The sequence below is a fragment of the Ranitomeya variabilis genome, chromosome 2 (genome assembly GCF_051348905.1).
Source record: "Ranitomeya variabilis isolate aRanVar5 chromosome 2, aRanVar5.hap1, whole genome shotgun sequence".
Classification (NCBI taxonomy): Eukaryota; Metazoa; Chordata; class Amphibia; order Anura; family Dendrobatidae; genus Ranitomeya; species Ranitomeya variabilis.
The window spans coordinates 162279877-162296001 of record NC_135233.1 but is presented as its reverse complement, the minus strand read 5'-3'; positions in this window follow the sequence as shown (position 1 = coordinate 162296001).

The window sequence follows — 16125 nt, the reverse complement described above, 5'->3', positions numbered from 1 at the left end:
CTTCGAGCTGCTGGACCTGATGTGTGGGGGCCATAAACCCTGGAAGTGAGACACTTCCACCACAGTGCCCCAGCCTCTCTGACTGGCGTCTGACGTGAGTATCCTCAGAGGAAGTTGATCCCAGCTTACTCCCCGCTGGAGATTTCGGTGGTATAGCCCCCATAAGAGAGGATTTCACATGACCGAGAAGGGGAATTTTACTGTTTAGTGCATTTTGGCATTTTCTTGAGTACAGCAGGACATGGGACTGAAGGACTCTTGTATAGGCCTAAGCCCATGAGACTGCTTGAATGCACGACGTCAGTGATCCCAGAATTGACATTGAGTCTTTTAAGGTTGGTGTCTTCTGGTCTCTGAATCTGGAGATCCTGTGGATGAGGTTGAGCTGACACTCTCTGGGAAAAAAGGACGTTCCTATCGCCGAGTCCAGTAGAACTCCCAGGAATTTCTCCCTTGGTGAAGGATGGAGATTCGATTTTTCCAAATCCGGGATCTACCCCAGGGATTCCAAAACTTCCAGGACTTTCGTCACATCGCGGTTCAGACGAGGGATGGATGGAGCGACAATGAGAAAGTTGTCTAAACGTGAGATGATGGAAATCCCTTGTTGTCGGATAAAAGGTCACCGCCTCCACCATAATCTTGGAAAACACTCGAAGCACATGATAATAGGCATCCCTCAGGTCTACTGTGGAGGTTTGTGGAGATGTTTTGCCACTGGGCGAGAAAATCCGAGAGTCGACCCCTGACAGGAGCGCAGTCATTGTTTATCAGGAGTCTGCTGATGTTGGGGGACAAGGATATTTCTGCCCTTACCCCCTTTTGGGTAACTGCACTGTCCTCTTACCTTTCCCCTTGTACTCTCTCTGGGAAGATTGGTCATGGGAGAGATGAAAAACAGTTTCCTAGAGCTCTTCTGCTCTGGAAGAGATTTATTTTTTTTCCGTAGCCTTGTCTAAAATTTCGGCAAGGGCGTGGCCAAATACATAGTCCCTCCCTGAAAGGGAGCTTAGTTTTAGGCTGGGGTCACACATGCGTGTTTTACGTACGTAAGAGCGCAAAAACTACGTACGTAAAACTCGCATTACATACGGCACAATGCTTCTCAATGGGGCTGCTCCTATTAGCCGTATATTACGGTTCAGTATTATACGGCGTTCTACGGCCGTACAAAATCGCAGCATGCTGCGTTTGTCAGCGTATTGCGCAAATAATACGCCAATGAAAGTCTATGGGGGCGAGAAAAATACGGATTCCACACGGACCAGCAGTGTGACTTGCGAGAAATACGCAGCGCTGTTAGTGAAAAGTCGGTAATTCAATTGCCGGCTTTTCATTTCTCCTGCACAAACCCGACAGGATATGAGACATGGTTTACATACAGTAAACCATCTCATATCCCCTTTTTTTTTGCATATTCCACACTACTAATGATAGTAGTGTGTATGTGCAAAATTTCAGTGCTGTAGCTGCTGAAATAAAGGGTTAAATGGCGGAAAAAATTGGCGTGGGCTCCCGCGCAATTTTCTCTGCCAGAGTGGTAAAGCCAGTGACTGAGGGCAGATATTAATAGCCAGGAGAGGGTCCATGGTTATTGGCCCCCCCGTGGCTAAAAACATCTGCCCCCAGCCACCCCAGAAAAGGCACATCTGGAAGATGCGCCTATTCTGGCACTTGGCCACTCTCTTCCCACTCCCTGTAGCGGTGGGATATGGGGTAATGAAGGGTTAATGCCACCTTGCTATTGGAAGGTGACATTAAGCCAGATTTATAATGGAGAGGCGTCAATTATGACACCTATCCATTATTAATCCAATTGTTGGAAAGGGTTAAAAAACACACACACACGATTTAAAAGTATTTTAATGAAATAAACACAGCGGTTGTTGTACTAATTTATTGCTCTCTCATTCCATTTTCAGACCCTCGCTTGGCAAAACAATAAACACACAAGATACATACCCTCTCTGATGTCCAATCACGTCCCACGAAGTAATCCATCTGAAGGGGTTAACTAATATTACAGGCAGAGCTGCGATAATCCACTCGCTCGTGCCTGTAATCCCCGGGTGCTGAAAGGAAAGCAGTGATCTATACTTACATTCAGTCGCGGTGATGCGCCCCTGCTGGATGTTCTCATGAACTGCAGCCTGGGAACTTTTTCCCACGCTCCAGGTCATATGAGGACATCCACCAGGGGGCGCCTCACCGCGACTGAAGGAAATGTAGGTCAATGACATCACGGGGTTGTCGGAAAAAGAAAAGCTATTGTCACGAAGTGACTGTCCTAGCGTGACCCAACCCGACGAGGGGACGGTCACAAAAAGGCGAAACACACAAGGGGACACTTTAACAACGGTGGGCCTTGTCGTTAGGGAACGGGGAATGGACACCTCCTGCACTCACCTGAGGATGTGCCCTGCTCTTACTAGCATCCCTATACGGGTTCTTTCAACCCATCGCCGAGCAGGATACCTAGTCCCTCACTTTCCCTGCTCATATCCCTAAGTAGGGAACTGGCAGGTGAGAGCGCTGGTCCCACTGCTGCACTAATACAACACAGGGGAAGTTATAGACAATAAAGGGACAAAGAAACAATAACACCACACTTCGCTTTCTCTGCTGCAATGCAGTGCACAGCAGAGTAAGGCACCAGATATTAGTATTCAGCTGAAGAACCACAGCACTCAGCAAGCTCCTTCTCCAGCTAGGTTGGTCTCCAGAAGGACCTGTATAACCAACAGTCAGCTGATGCATCAGGTGACTTTTATAAAGGAAGTTGGGAGTGGTCACCACCCATATCAGCAGAACTAGCAATGCAATTACACCAGCAGCCACCGGGGAAACACTGCATTAACCCCTGATAGACTGAAAGGAAAAAAGTTTTAATCTGAGAGGCCAGATCTGCCGTAGATCCAAACATGGATCGTGACCGCTATTTGAACAAAAAAATCAATAGATAACAAATATCAATTCCATATAACAAACTTCATTTTATTAAGTTGCGACACCAACCCAGACAGGACTGTTTAAAAATAGAGAATGGCAGGACATGGTAAAAGAAAAACCCCACAAAAAACATATAATAAAACCGATGGGAGCAGGTCAGAACATACAGCACTAATAAATGTAATCAATGTATACCATATGTAAAGAGTGGAGAATTTACGCCATAATATGAACAGTAAAATGATATACAATTTGAGCAGTATAAAGTGCAGTGCAAAAAATATTTGTAGTGATAATCACCTAAATGTCATTTGAGTTCATATTAGAATGTAAAATCAATAACCATTGTAATCAATCATTGTAACCAGCAATAACATTGCAGTCAAGGAAAGTGCATAGCGCAGTGTATTTGAAGGTATATCTCCATGAGAGTAAAAGGAGGGAAAGTAATACTAACCGGAGTTTTATTTTCTAATAGCAGTGTCTCCCTCCGTTTCATTGAAGCAGCAATGCCATCTGTGATTAAACCTCCTCTTTGGGACAGGCAAAACAACAAGTTCTTCCACTCCTTAATAAAAATGCCAGGAGTTAAATCCTCTGCTTGTAACTTTTTAGTCACTGTAAATGGGTGATGAAGCAATTCCTTCAATTCAGCCACCTGTGTCCATTGACCTTCATGTAGTGTTACCTGAGAGTTGGCCATAATTTACAAGGAAGGGTTTCAGCTCAAGCAATTGCTCAATTATTAAATTGGTGCTGCCCCACAGAGTGGCTTGATCCACAATTGCCTGTTTTCCAGCACGTCTCTTCAAGATGGAATCAATTTTAGGGGCTCTGGTAGCAAAAGCCAATTTCCTCACTTTGCTAATCAGAGTTCCAGCATGTCCCTCTTGCAGACTATCTCTTATTACCAGCTGCAGCGTGTGCACAGCACAGCGCATGTGATGAATAGGAAAAGCAGCTTCAACAAGATCATCTAATTGTAAAGAATAATTTTGTTGTTCTTTTGTAGTAATATCTGTTTGTTTCTCAGTTATGGGAATAGGACTGTGGCCTTCCATCTCCAACATACTGAATGTGAAATGTTCTTCTAGTTGCTGTTCACCTTCATTATTCATATTCATCAGTTTAATTGTACTAATCATGTTTGAAGCATTATCAGTTACAATAGCAAGAACCTGTTCTTTTTTGAGTTAATAATCTTGCAGAACTTTTTCCACTTAAGTCTGGAGAAACTGGCTGCTGTAATGAGCTTTAGTACCTTTTGCTGCCAGCGTCTTATTAACAATTTTTTTGTTGTCACAAGCATATCGAACGTTGATAGCAAAATAGTTCACTCTGTGACGTGTGCAGGCATCCATTTTAAGAAACACAAAGCGTCTCTTGAGAGTCTTTTTAAGGTCTTCCTTTTGGTTAAGGACTTCTGCATTCACTAATTTTCTAATACTTTCTTTTTCCATAGAAATGCCAAGTTTGCGGGCCATTTCTGCAATAAAAGCTGGCCATGCAAATAATGATAATGGTACACTGTCCTTCACAACAAGCTTGATGAGCTGTCTTTTAAACACATCTTCTATCATTGTTACAGTAACTTTGTCACTTACAAAATATCTTGTAACTGATGTTTGAGACGCTCTTTCCTCCTTTGCCTGGCAGGAAGTGTTGGTCTCTGGTTTCTTGGTGCTGCTGTGATCTTTTTTTAATCACAGCTTTGTAAACACCTGGGTGGCAGCCTTGTAAATGTCTTTTTAGATTGTAAGCTCTTGATGGAGCATTTTTATCACTGCCTGAGTATGCACTGATTTTGGCATCACTGCATTTGTTTTTATCTGGGTCACTTAAACAACATTTTGTGTCAGTGTATATCTTTAGTCACTGTGAAATGCTCAAATACAGCTGACTTCATAAGATGCTTCTTAGACATTTTGTAATTATGTAAATTTGCTCTCAAAAAATTGTCCTGTAAAAAAATAAGATATATTGTAATTCTTGCAAGAGTAGGGAATCATGCACTGTATAATTTAGGATAGAAATAAAACAATCTTTGCATAAATCAATAGGACAGATAAGTATAAAGTTTGTAAAATATGATGTTAGATGGCTTTACTCCGAACTTTCAATCTCCGGCTTGTCTCAGGGTACATCTCACTAAATGCTTCACATCATACAGATGCATCTCACAAAACTAGTATCAAAAAGTTAATTTATTTCTTTTTTTCATACAAAAAGTGAAACTCATATATTAGGTAGTCATTACAAACAGTGATGTATTTCAAGTGTTTATTTCTCTTTCCCCATGATGGCACCACGGAGAGAGGGGATCCACCCCACAGGGACAGGAAACCTACAGATAAAAAAGGCGGTACGTCTCTCCCGCATCAGTTGGTTTCCTGTCCCTGATGGGGAACCTACAGCCAAAGCAAGAAGACTTACCTTGGAACTTCGTGACATTCCGGGGCCGACCAGTCCGATCCAGGCAGTGGGGGTTCCCTGCCTCAGCTGGGGCGGTTGTCCAAAGTGCCACCGCTGGGGTCAGTGGACCTTGAGGGTGTGCGGGGACAGGCGACAGAAGAGACAGAGGAGCCAGCCTGTCTCGGAGCGTGTCTCGGAGTCTCCATTACGCTCGACGCTGAGAGCAGGTAGTGCCCATGCTTGAGGCGGCGCTCCCCTATGACGCAAGCAGGCCGCAATGCACTACTGGGAATCCAGCAGTGTGCATGCGCAAGGCCCTAGTGACGCGGAGAGCACGTTGCATTACTGGGAAACCAGTAATCGGGCAAGCTGCGCTCCGTGTAAAGAACGGAAGCTCTGGGGAGGTCCCTGGAGGGGGATTTAAGCAGTGTATAACCGGGTAACAGGGTATCATATGAAGCTGGGCAGTATGAGCGACCAGGACCAGGAGCAGCCCCTGCAGTACCAGTCCCCTCAGCATGGGCATCAGCGGCCGCGTCAACAGCAGCAGCGTAGGCCACAGCAAAAGAAGCAGACTGGAAAAGTCTCTTCCCAGCGACGCAGCGGCAGCAGTCATTCAGGCTCCCAACTCAGCAGGGAGAATTCATCTACGGAAATGATTTTCCCTCCAAACCCGGTATCCTTCTTTCTGCCAGGAGGGTAAGTGAGCTTTGTGAAAGTCCACTTTTTGTAATTGAGGTCTGTTCTCCCTCTCTTGTAGGGAAAGACATGTACTACAAAGTCCAAGCATAGGATTTGTGCTTTCTGTACAGAGGAGCTACCCACTACTTGGGGTAAAAAGCTCTGTGATTCCTGCATAGAGCAGACAATTTGTGAGGAGAACCCAAAATTTGCCTCGGACCTTAGAGAGCTAATCAAAACTCACGTAGAAGACACCTTTAAAGCTCTTCAAGAGTGGAAAAAATGACAAAAGCACAGACATAGAGCCCCTGAATCTGATCCTGGTGATAAAGAAAGTGAATTAAGCGATTCAAACAGCTCATTAGCTTCCTCTTCGTCATCCTCAGAGGAGGCGCACAGCTGCTTTCCAATAGAGGAGACAGACAGTCTAGTAAAAGCAGTCTGAACCACCATGGGCCTAGTAGACCCATGGCCCTAGTAGACCCATGGCCCAAGAAAACTGTCCAGGATCTAATGTTCAGTGGTCTAGAACAGAAGAAGGGGAGGGCATTCCCATTGAATGAGAAAATCTATTCCCTAATTAAAAAAAAAAGTGGAAGAAGCCAGAAAGGAAGGGACTCCTAACTCCAAAAAGAAAATAACCCTTTGAGGACCCAGTATGTTCACTTTGGGATAAAGCGCCAAAATTAGGCGTGGCGATTGCAAAAGCCTCCAAGAAATTTGCCCTGCCATTTGAAAATATGGGGGTGTTAAAAGACCCCATGCATAAAAAAAGCGGATGCGTTCCTGAAAGGTTCCTGAGAGGGGGGGGGGGGGTCTAAAACCTGCTGTGGCCGCAATCTGTACAGCTAGGGCCCTGATGGTGTGGCTGGATCACTTAGGATGACAGCTAAAAGACAAAGTACAGTATCTAGAGAAACCATTATAAATTCTGTTCCTGTAATGAAGGGGGCATTTTCTGGCGGACGCATCTGCGGACTCGGTCAGACTGGTGGCCAGGTCAGCCTCTTTTTCTAGCGCAAGGAGGCAAGCCCTATGGTTCAAGTGCTGTCCGGTTGACCTGCAGACAAAAAAGTTATGCACCGTCACACAGTGCCATTTTCATCGCTACGACGGTACGATTCGTGACGTTCTAGCGATATCGTTACGATATCGCAGTGTCTGACACGCAGCAGCGATCAGGGACCCTGCTGAGAATCGTACGTCGTAGCAGATCGTTTGGAACTTTCTTTCGTCGCTTGATCACCCGCTGACATCGCTGGATCGTTGTGTGTGACAGCGATCCAGCGATGTGTTCGCTTGTAACCAGGGTAAACATCGGGTAACTAAGCGCAGGGCAGAGTCTTGAGAGCATTAACCAACCTAGGCTGGCTGTTGAATTTTACCGCTGTGCTTTCCGGCTATGGTGCTTACACAGTGCAGAGAAGCAGAACGCCGGGGGACAGACACCGGAATGTGAGTATGTACTGTTTGGTTTTTTTACGTTTACGCTGGTAACCAGGGTAAACATCGGGTTACTAAGCGCGGCCCTGCGCTTAGTAACCCGATGTTTACCCTGGTTACCCGGGGACTTCGGCATCGCTCCAGCGCCGTGATTGCACAGTGTGACCGCAGTCTACGACGCTGGTGCGATAATCATACGACGCTGCGACGTCACGAATCGTGCCGTCGTAGCGATCAAAATTGCACTGTGTGACGGTACTTTTAGAGTGTAAGTTCCTCTTCGGACCCACACTAGACAACATCCTAGATAAAGCAGGAGACAAACCGAGATCTTTCCCTAAACTATCTAGCCAGTCCTATAAATGGCCTTTTTGGAGCAGGAAATTTATCCAGAGAAAGCACTCAGAAACCCCTAGGACAAGCGGGAAGATAGAAGGAACAGAGGCAAGGGGTTTTTGTTTAACAGGCCCATTGACAACAAAAAAAACAACCCCAATGAAGGTGTCCTCCATGTGGGTGGGAGGTTAACTTTTTTTTTCTCCTAGCGTGGGAAAAAATAACCAGCAGTGTGTTGATCTTAAACTTAATAAAATCAGGCCTGAAACTAAGATTTCATTCCACTCCCTCACCCGGTCTTCATACTGACGCCTCAAAGATCATCAAAAGAGGAACATTTAGCCTTGCATTAGTAGGAGATTCTGAGTCTGGTAGAGAAAGCGGTTCTCCAAGAAGTCCCTCGCCAGGATAGCGGCAAAGTCGTTTACTCCCCTCTCTTCTTAAGGACAAAACCAGATGGGACATTCAGGACGATTGTAAACTTAAAGAAGCTGAATAAGTTTCTGGAAATGCAATCCTTCAAAATGGAAACAATAAAAACATCAGTGAAAATGCTTTTTCCGTCCAGTTTCATGAGAGTACTAGACTTGAATGATGCATATATCACGTCCCCATACACAAAGACTACCGCAGATTCCTCAGGGTGGCAGTCACAATCCGGGGGGAAATAAAGCATTACCAGTTCAGGGCTCTTCCTTTTGGCCTGGCCATCGCCCCAAGGGTATTTACTAGTGATGAGTGAATATACTCGTTACTCGAGATTTCTCGAGCATGCTCGGAGGTCCTCCGAGTATTTTTGTTAGTGCTCGGAGTTTGTTTTTCTTGCTGCAGCTGAATGATTTACATCTGTTAGCCAGCATGAGTACATGTGGGTGTTGCCTGGTTGCTAAGGAATCCCCACATGTACTTAAGCTGGCTAACAGATGTAAATCATTCAGCTGCGGCAAGAAAAACTAAAACTCCGTGCACTAAAAAATACTCGGAGGACCCCCGGGCATGCTCGAGAAATCTCGAGTAACGAGTAAATTCGCTCATCACTAGTATTTACCAAAATAGTGGCGGAAGTAATGGCGCACTTAAGGGATCAGAACATACTAATAGTTCTGTACCTAGACGACCTCCTACTAATAGACAACTCCCCTCCTCATTGCAAAGACCAGTTAGACAGAGTCTTGAGAGCATTAACCAACCTAGGCTGGCTGTTGAATTTACCCAAATCCCCTATCGTGCCAAGTCAGACTAAAGAGTACTTGGGTATAATTCTAGACTCAAACAAGAATGTCATCTTCCAGAGGGGAAATTCGAAACTTGATAGAGCTAGTATCACGGATAAAAGACCTTCCTTCTACAACATCTACAGCAATGTCACTTCTGGGATCAATGACAGCTTGTATACCGGCTGTTCAGTGGGCCCAGGCCCATACCAGAGAACTACAATGGTAAATATTAGCAGCAGAAGTTTCTCTAGGCGGAAATTTAGAAAGGCGGTTAAACGTTTCGTCAACGACAATAATTTCACTAAAATGGTGGACAAACATAAACAACTTAACCAGAGGTGTTCCCTGGGTATTACTAATATCTCAAATCCTAACTACGGACGCAAGTCCCATGGGGTGTGGAGCCCACCTAAACGATCAGATAGCCCAAAGGGTTTGGACAGGGGAACAGAGATTGACATCCTCGAACATGAAAGAACTGTTAGCTGTGAAATTCGGCCTTTAACCCCTTAATCCCATATGACGTACTATCCCGTCAAGGTGGGGTGGACCTTAATTCCCACCGACGGGATAGTACGTCATAGCGATCGGCCGCGCTCACGGGGGGAGCGCGGCCGGGTGTCAGCTGACTATCGCAGCTGACATCCGGCACTATGTGCCAGGAGCGGTCACGGACTGTCCCCGGCACATTAACCCCCGGCACACTGCGATCAAACATGATGGCAGTGTTCCGGCGGTACAGGGAAGCATCGCGCAGGGAGGGGGCTCCCTGCGGGCTTCCCTGAGACGATCGGTACAAGGCGATGTGCTCACCTTGTACCGAGCGTCTCCTCCCTGCAAGCCCCGGATCCAAAATGGCCGCGGGGCTGCATCCGGGTCCTGCAGGGAGGTGACGTCACAGCGCCTGCTCAGAGCAGGCGCCGGGAAGTCTCCCCTCTGTGCACGTCAGATCGCCGATCTGACAAAGTGCACAGCAAAGTGTCAGATCGGCGATCTGTCACTTTACTGTGATGCGCCCCCCCTTTCTCCGGGGCAAAGTAAAAATGTAAAAAAAAAAAATTACTTGTGTTAAAAAAATATATATATATATTCATAAACAAATAATAATAATTAAAAAAAATATTGTTCCAAAAAAATATTTTCCTTTAGCTAAATAAAAAAAAACAATAAAAGTACACATATTTAGTATCGCCGCATCCGTAACGACCCGACCTATAAAACTGTCCCACTAGTTAACCCCTTCAGTGAACACCGTAAAAAAAAAAAAAAAAAAAAAGAGGCAAAAAACGCTTTATTATCATACCGCCTAACAAAAAGTGGAATAGCATGCGATCAAACAGATGGAAATAAATAACCATGGTACCGCTGAAAACTTCATCTTGTCCCGCAAAAAACGAGTCGCCACACAGCATCATCAGCGAAAAAGTATAAAAGTTATAGTCCTCAGAATAAAGCGATGCTAAAACAATTATTTTTTCTATAAAATAGTTTTTATCGTATAAAAGCGCCAAAACATAAAAAAATTATATAAATGAGGTATCGCTGTAATCGTACTGACCGAAAAAGAAATTAATGAATAGCTGGTTTTTGGCCATTCTGCCTCACAAAAATCGGAATAAAAAGCGATCAAACAATGGCACGTGCCCGAAAATGTTACCAATAAAAACGTCAACTCGTCCTGCAAAAAACAAGACCTCACATGACTCTGTGGACCAAAATATGGAAAAATTATAGCACTCAAAATGTGGTATTGCAAAAAACATTTGTTGCAATAAAAAGCGTCTTTTAGTGTGTGACGGCTGCCAATCAAAAATCCGCTAGAAAATGCGCTATAAATAGTAAATCAAACCCCCCCTTCATCACCCCCTTAGTTACGAAAAATTAAAAAATTAAAAAAATGTATTTATTTCCATTTTCCCGTTAGGGTTGGGGCTAGGGTTAGGACTACAGTTAGGGTTAGGGTTGGGGCTAAAGTTAGGGTTGGGGCTAAAGTTAGGGTTAGGGTTTGGATTACATTAATGGTTGGGAATAGGGTTGGGATTAGGGTTAGGGGTGTGTCAGAGTTAGGGGTGTGGTTAGGGTTACAGTTGAGATTAGGGTTAGGGGTGTGTTTGGATTAGGGTTTCAGTTATAATTGGTGGGTTTCCACTGTTTAGACACATCAGGGGCTCTCCAAATACGACATTGCGTCCGATCTCAATTCCAGCCATTTCTGCGTTGAAAAAGTAAAACAGTGCTCCTTCCCTTCCGAGCTCTCCCGTGCGCACAAACAGGGGTTTACCCCAACACATGGGGTATCAGCGTACTCAGGAGACATTGGACAACAACTTTTGGGGTCCAATTTCTCCTGTTACCCTTGGGAAAATACAAAACAGGGGGCTAAGAAATAATTTTTGTGGGGAAAAAAAAGAATTTGTATTTTCACGGCTCTGCGTTATAAACTGTAGTGAAACACTTGTTGGTTCAAAGTTCTCACAACACATCTAGATAAGTTCCTTGGGGGGTCTAGTTTCCAATATGGGGTCACTTGTGGGGGTTTTCTATGGTTTAGGTACATTAGGGGCTCTGCAAATGCAACATCCTCATGCGGCCTCCCTTTGGGAGTTGAACTTAGCCCTTACTACTCTATCTAAGGCTCCCTTTGAACCCCTGTCAGAAGTCCTGCTAAAAGTAGTGTCACTTAAAAGCTCTCTAGTAGTAGCTCTAACATCAGCGCGCAGAGTTAGTGATATCCAGGCTTTGCCCGCATACCCACCTTTCACACAAATATTAGTCGTTCTTAAAACTGACCCAGCCTATCTTCCAAAGGTGGCATCACGATTTTGCAGGTCTCAGGAGATATCCCTCCCTTCCTTTTGCCCCAATCCCAAAAATAACAGAGGAAGCCTTGCTTACATTAGATGTCAGGAGATGCCTAATCCATTATCTAGCAGCCACACGGGAGTGTAGGCAGGATAGGTCTCTTTGTGTGCTTCCAGGGTCCTCGGAAGGAGCAGAAAGCATCCAAAAGCACGCTTGCAAGGTGGATAAGAGATGCTATCACCCTGTCATGCCCCACACATGGGGTCGCCATTCCAGTGACAGTAAAAGCCGACTCAACAAGATCAGTGGCGACTTCCTGGGCAGAAAGTGCCAGCGCCTCGATAGAGCAGATATGTAGAGCCGCTACTTGGTCTTCCCCCTTTAAATTCTATAGTCATTATCGGCTGGACCTATCCTCTTCTTCAGACCTTACCTTAAGGGTTCTAGAGGCAGTGGTCCCCCCCAATGCAATCTCTGGAATTCTCTTCGTGGTGCCGTCATGGGGGAAAGAGAAAAACTTAGTTACTTAACGGTATTTCTGAGCCCATGACGGCACTGTACATTCCCTCCCTTCACGTGTAGGTGTGCACACTTAGTTTAGTTAACATTATGTTTAAAATGCTTGCCATGCGATGTCTCCATTAAGTTTCATAAGTAATGATAAATATTTTTATTTAGTTATTCATGTTATTAACCTGAAGTTCCTTTAGTGCTCTGTAAAACAACTGATGCGGGAGAGAGGTACCGCCTTTTTTATTAGTACATTTCCTGTCCCTGTTGGGCGGATCCCCTCTCTCCATGGTGCCGTCATGGGTTCAGAAAAATACAGTCATCGGTAAGTAGTTGTTTTTCTGTTAATGTTGATGATTATGGCTTATACTTTATAACACCAGCTTGAAAAAATTAAAAAATCCGAAATGACCTAATGAAATGTATGTTCAGTAAATGCACTCAATACTTGTTCTGGATTCCTTTTGCATCAATTACTGCATCAATGCGGTGTGGCATGGAGGCGATCAGTCTTTGGCACTGCTTGAGGTGTTATGGAAGCCCAGGTTGCTTTGATAGCAGCCTTCAGCTCGTCTTTGTTGGGTCTTGTGTCTCTCATCTTCCTATTGACAATATCCCATATATTCTCTGTAGGGTTAAGTTCAGACGAGATTACTGGCCAATCAAGCACAGTGATACTGTTGTTTTTAAACCAGGTATTGGTACTTTTGGCAGTGTGGACAGGTGCCAAGTCCTGCTGGAAAATGAAATTTCCATCTCCAAAAAGCTTGTCAGCAGAGGGAAGCATGAAGTGCTCTAAAATTTCCTGGCACACGGCTGCGCTTATTTTTGTCTTGATAAAACACAGTGGACCTACATCAGCAGATGACATGGCTCCTAAACCATTATTGATTGTGGATACTTCACACTAGACCAGAGGCAGCGAACCACTGGCCCGCAGTGGCTTTTCATGCAGCCTGGGGGAAGGTCCCCGGAGTCCGCAATGCCCGGGCGACAGCCGCATCCTGTCGACCCTTTAACTCCAAATGCATGGTACGCAGCGTTCATCACAGAACGCTGCCTGCCCTGCACATGAATGATGTAATCGGGGTGGGCGCGGTTAGCGAAGGGGTGGGCGGGGTTAGCGCCGAATGCTCTCCCGTCCTTCTGTCCCTGAAGAGGAGCTACTGCCAGAGTCCAGAGCGATCACTGTGCTGGCAGCTCTGTGTCTGCTGGTGATCTGTGCCCCTCAGCTATGTGCCCACTATGATCTCTGTACCCCCCCCGCTATGTGCCCCAATATGATCTCCTTGCTCCCCCAACTATAAGCCCCCTGTGATCTCTATGCCTCCCAGCTATGTGCCCCCAAGTCATCTTTTGCCCCTCCTGTGATCCCTGTGCCCACCCACAGTGCCCCAATATGATCTCTTTGCTCCCCCAACTATAAGCCCCCTGTGATCTGTGCCTCCCAATTATGTGCACCCATATCATCTCTGTGCCCCCTGTGATCTCTATTCCCCCCCACTATGTGCCCCAATATGATCTTTGCTCCCCCAACTATAAATCCCCTGTGATCTGTGCTCCCCAGCTAGATGCCCCCTGTGATCTGTGTCCTCCAGCTATGTGCATCCCTGTGATCTCTGTGGCTCCCAGCTTTGTGCCCCTCTGTGATCCCTGTGTCCCCTGCAATATTTGTGCCCCCTGTGATCTCTGTCCCCTCCAGCTATGTGCCCCTCCGTGATCTCTGTGCCCCCAGCTATGTGCATCCCTGTGATCTCTGTGGCTCCCAGCTTTGTGCCCCCCCCCCGTGATCTATGTGCCCCCCTGCTATGTACCCCTTGTGATATTTGTGCTCCCAAGTGATCTGTTCCCCCTGTGCTCTGTCCCATCCAGCTATGTGCCCCTCCTTGATCTCTGTGCCCCCCAGCTTTGTGCCCCCCTGTGATTTCTGTGCTCTTCTGTTATACGCCCCCTGTGAATTCTGTGCCATCGAGCTCTATGCCCCTGTGATCTGTGCCCTCCAGCTATATGCCCCCTGAGATCTCTGTGCCCCCCAGTTATGTACCCCTTGTGATTTCTGTGCCCTCCTGCTATATGCCCTCCTGTGATTTCTGTGCCCTCTAGCTATATGCTCCCCCTGTGATCACTGTGCCCCCAGCTATGTGCATCCCTGTGATCTCTGTGGCTCCCAGCTTGTGCCCCCCTGTGATCCCTGTGACCCCCGTTATGTACTCCCTGTGATATTTGTGCTCCCATGTGATCTGTGCCCCCCTGTGCTTTGTCCCCTCCAGCTATGTGCCCTCCTTTGATCTTTGTGCCCCCCATCCCTGTGATCTCTGTGGCTCCCAGCTTGTGCCCCCCGTTATGTACTCCCTGTGATTTTCTCCTACGCCTCATTGGGGGACACAGACCGTGGGTGTTATGCTGCTTGCCACTAGGAGGACACTAAGTGATACAAAGAAAGTTAGCTCCTCCCCTGCAGTATACACCCTCCTGCTGGCCCTCAGCTAACCAGTTCTTGCTTAGTGTCTGGAGGAGGCACTTGGGTCTGTTTTCAGACCCCAACTTTCTTATTTTAATTTTAATTTTTCTGTAAATTTTTATTTTTTATTCAACGGAGTGAAGGGGGCGACGGATCTTTTTATTATAGGACCCGCTCTCCCCCGAACCAGCAACAGGCGAGCACGGCGAGTATACCTCCCCGTCCCTCTCCTGCGACGCGGGAGCACGCCAATTTTTACTGGGGCGACGGGTTTCCATCTTTGGTCCCGATCTCCCTTCCCCCTGCAAGACGGCGAGCACATAGAGCTTTCTCTAATGTTCCTCTCCGGTGGCCAGACATACAAGGCCCACATCACATGGCGTTGCATACTTGCGGCAGAGCCCAAAGGGATTACAGAAGAGGATGAGGATGGAGCGCGCAGGGACAGGGGGACCTGCATTACCGGACTGTGAGTACATCAGGAGTTCCCCTCCTGCGCTCCGGATCGCTTTGCGGCCGCGCCACCGCACACCGCCGGGCAGGCCGGAAATTTAGTCCCCGGCTTTTCAGCCGGAGTAGGCCGCAGTGGCCTCTATGGGGTAGGCGCCGGCGGTACTTGCGGCAGAGCCCCTGGGGAGAGGCGCCGGCGGTCGGGAACTGCGGCGGTTAGCGTCGCTCCGTTGCGGCCGCCTCGCATCCCCAGGCAGGCTGGAAATTTAGTCCCCGGCTTTTCAGCTGGAGTAGGCCGCAGTGGGCAGATTCCTCCCACGGCCGTAACCCCGCCCCCTATTTCGGCGCTTCTCGTCCGGGACGAGAGGCGCCCTGCAGATCTCGGGGGCCATTCTTCCTCACGCTGCCTGCGTGGAAGATGCGGTCCTGGGGGTGCCACTGGCCGGTACGCCAGCGGCAATCATTCGGCGCGGGGCCCGCCGACGCGCTCCACCGGCAGGCTCCATAAATTTAGTCCCCGGCTTTTCCAGCCGGACTAGGCCGCAGTTCAAATCCCCTTCAGGGGCGAAGGTGCCTCCACGGTCCCGATGGGCTGAACTTCGTGGATGTACAGAAGCCCCTCTCCATGGTCCGGGCAGCCCCCACTGTCCCACCACTGTGAAAGTGGATGGCACAAGGAGGCGGATGGTTCCTCTCCACCTCCCTAACAAGAGGAATGATGGATTGAGGTTTATCCCTCTATCTCTGCACCGTCCACGCTGCAATACCCGACATCCGCGGCGGCTCCATGCCGGGACGCGCACCGTTGGTGAGTGGATCCTGCCAGCGATGGGCTTCTGCAGTGGGATATTCACAGGCAGTCTC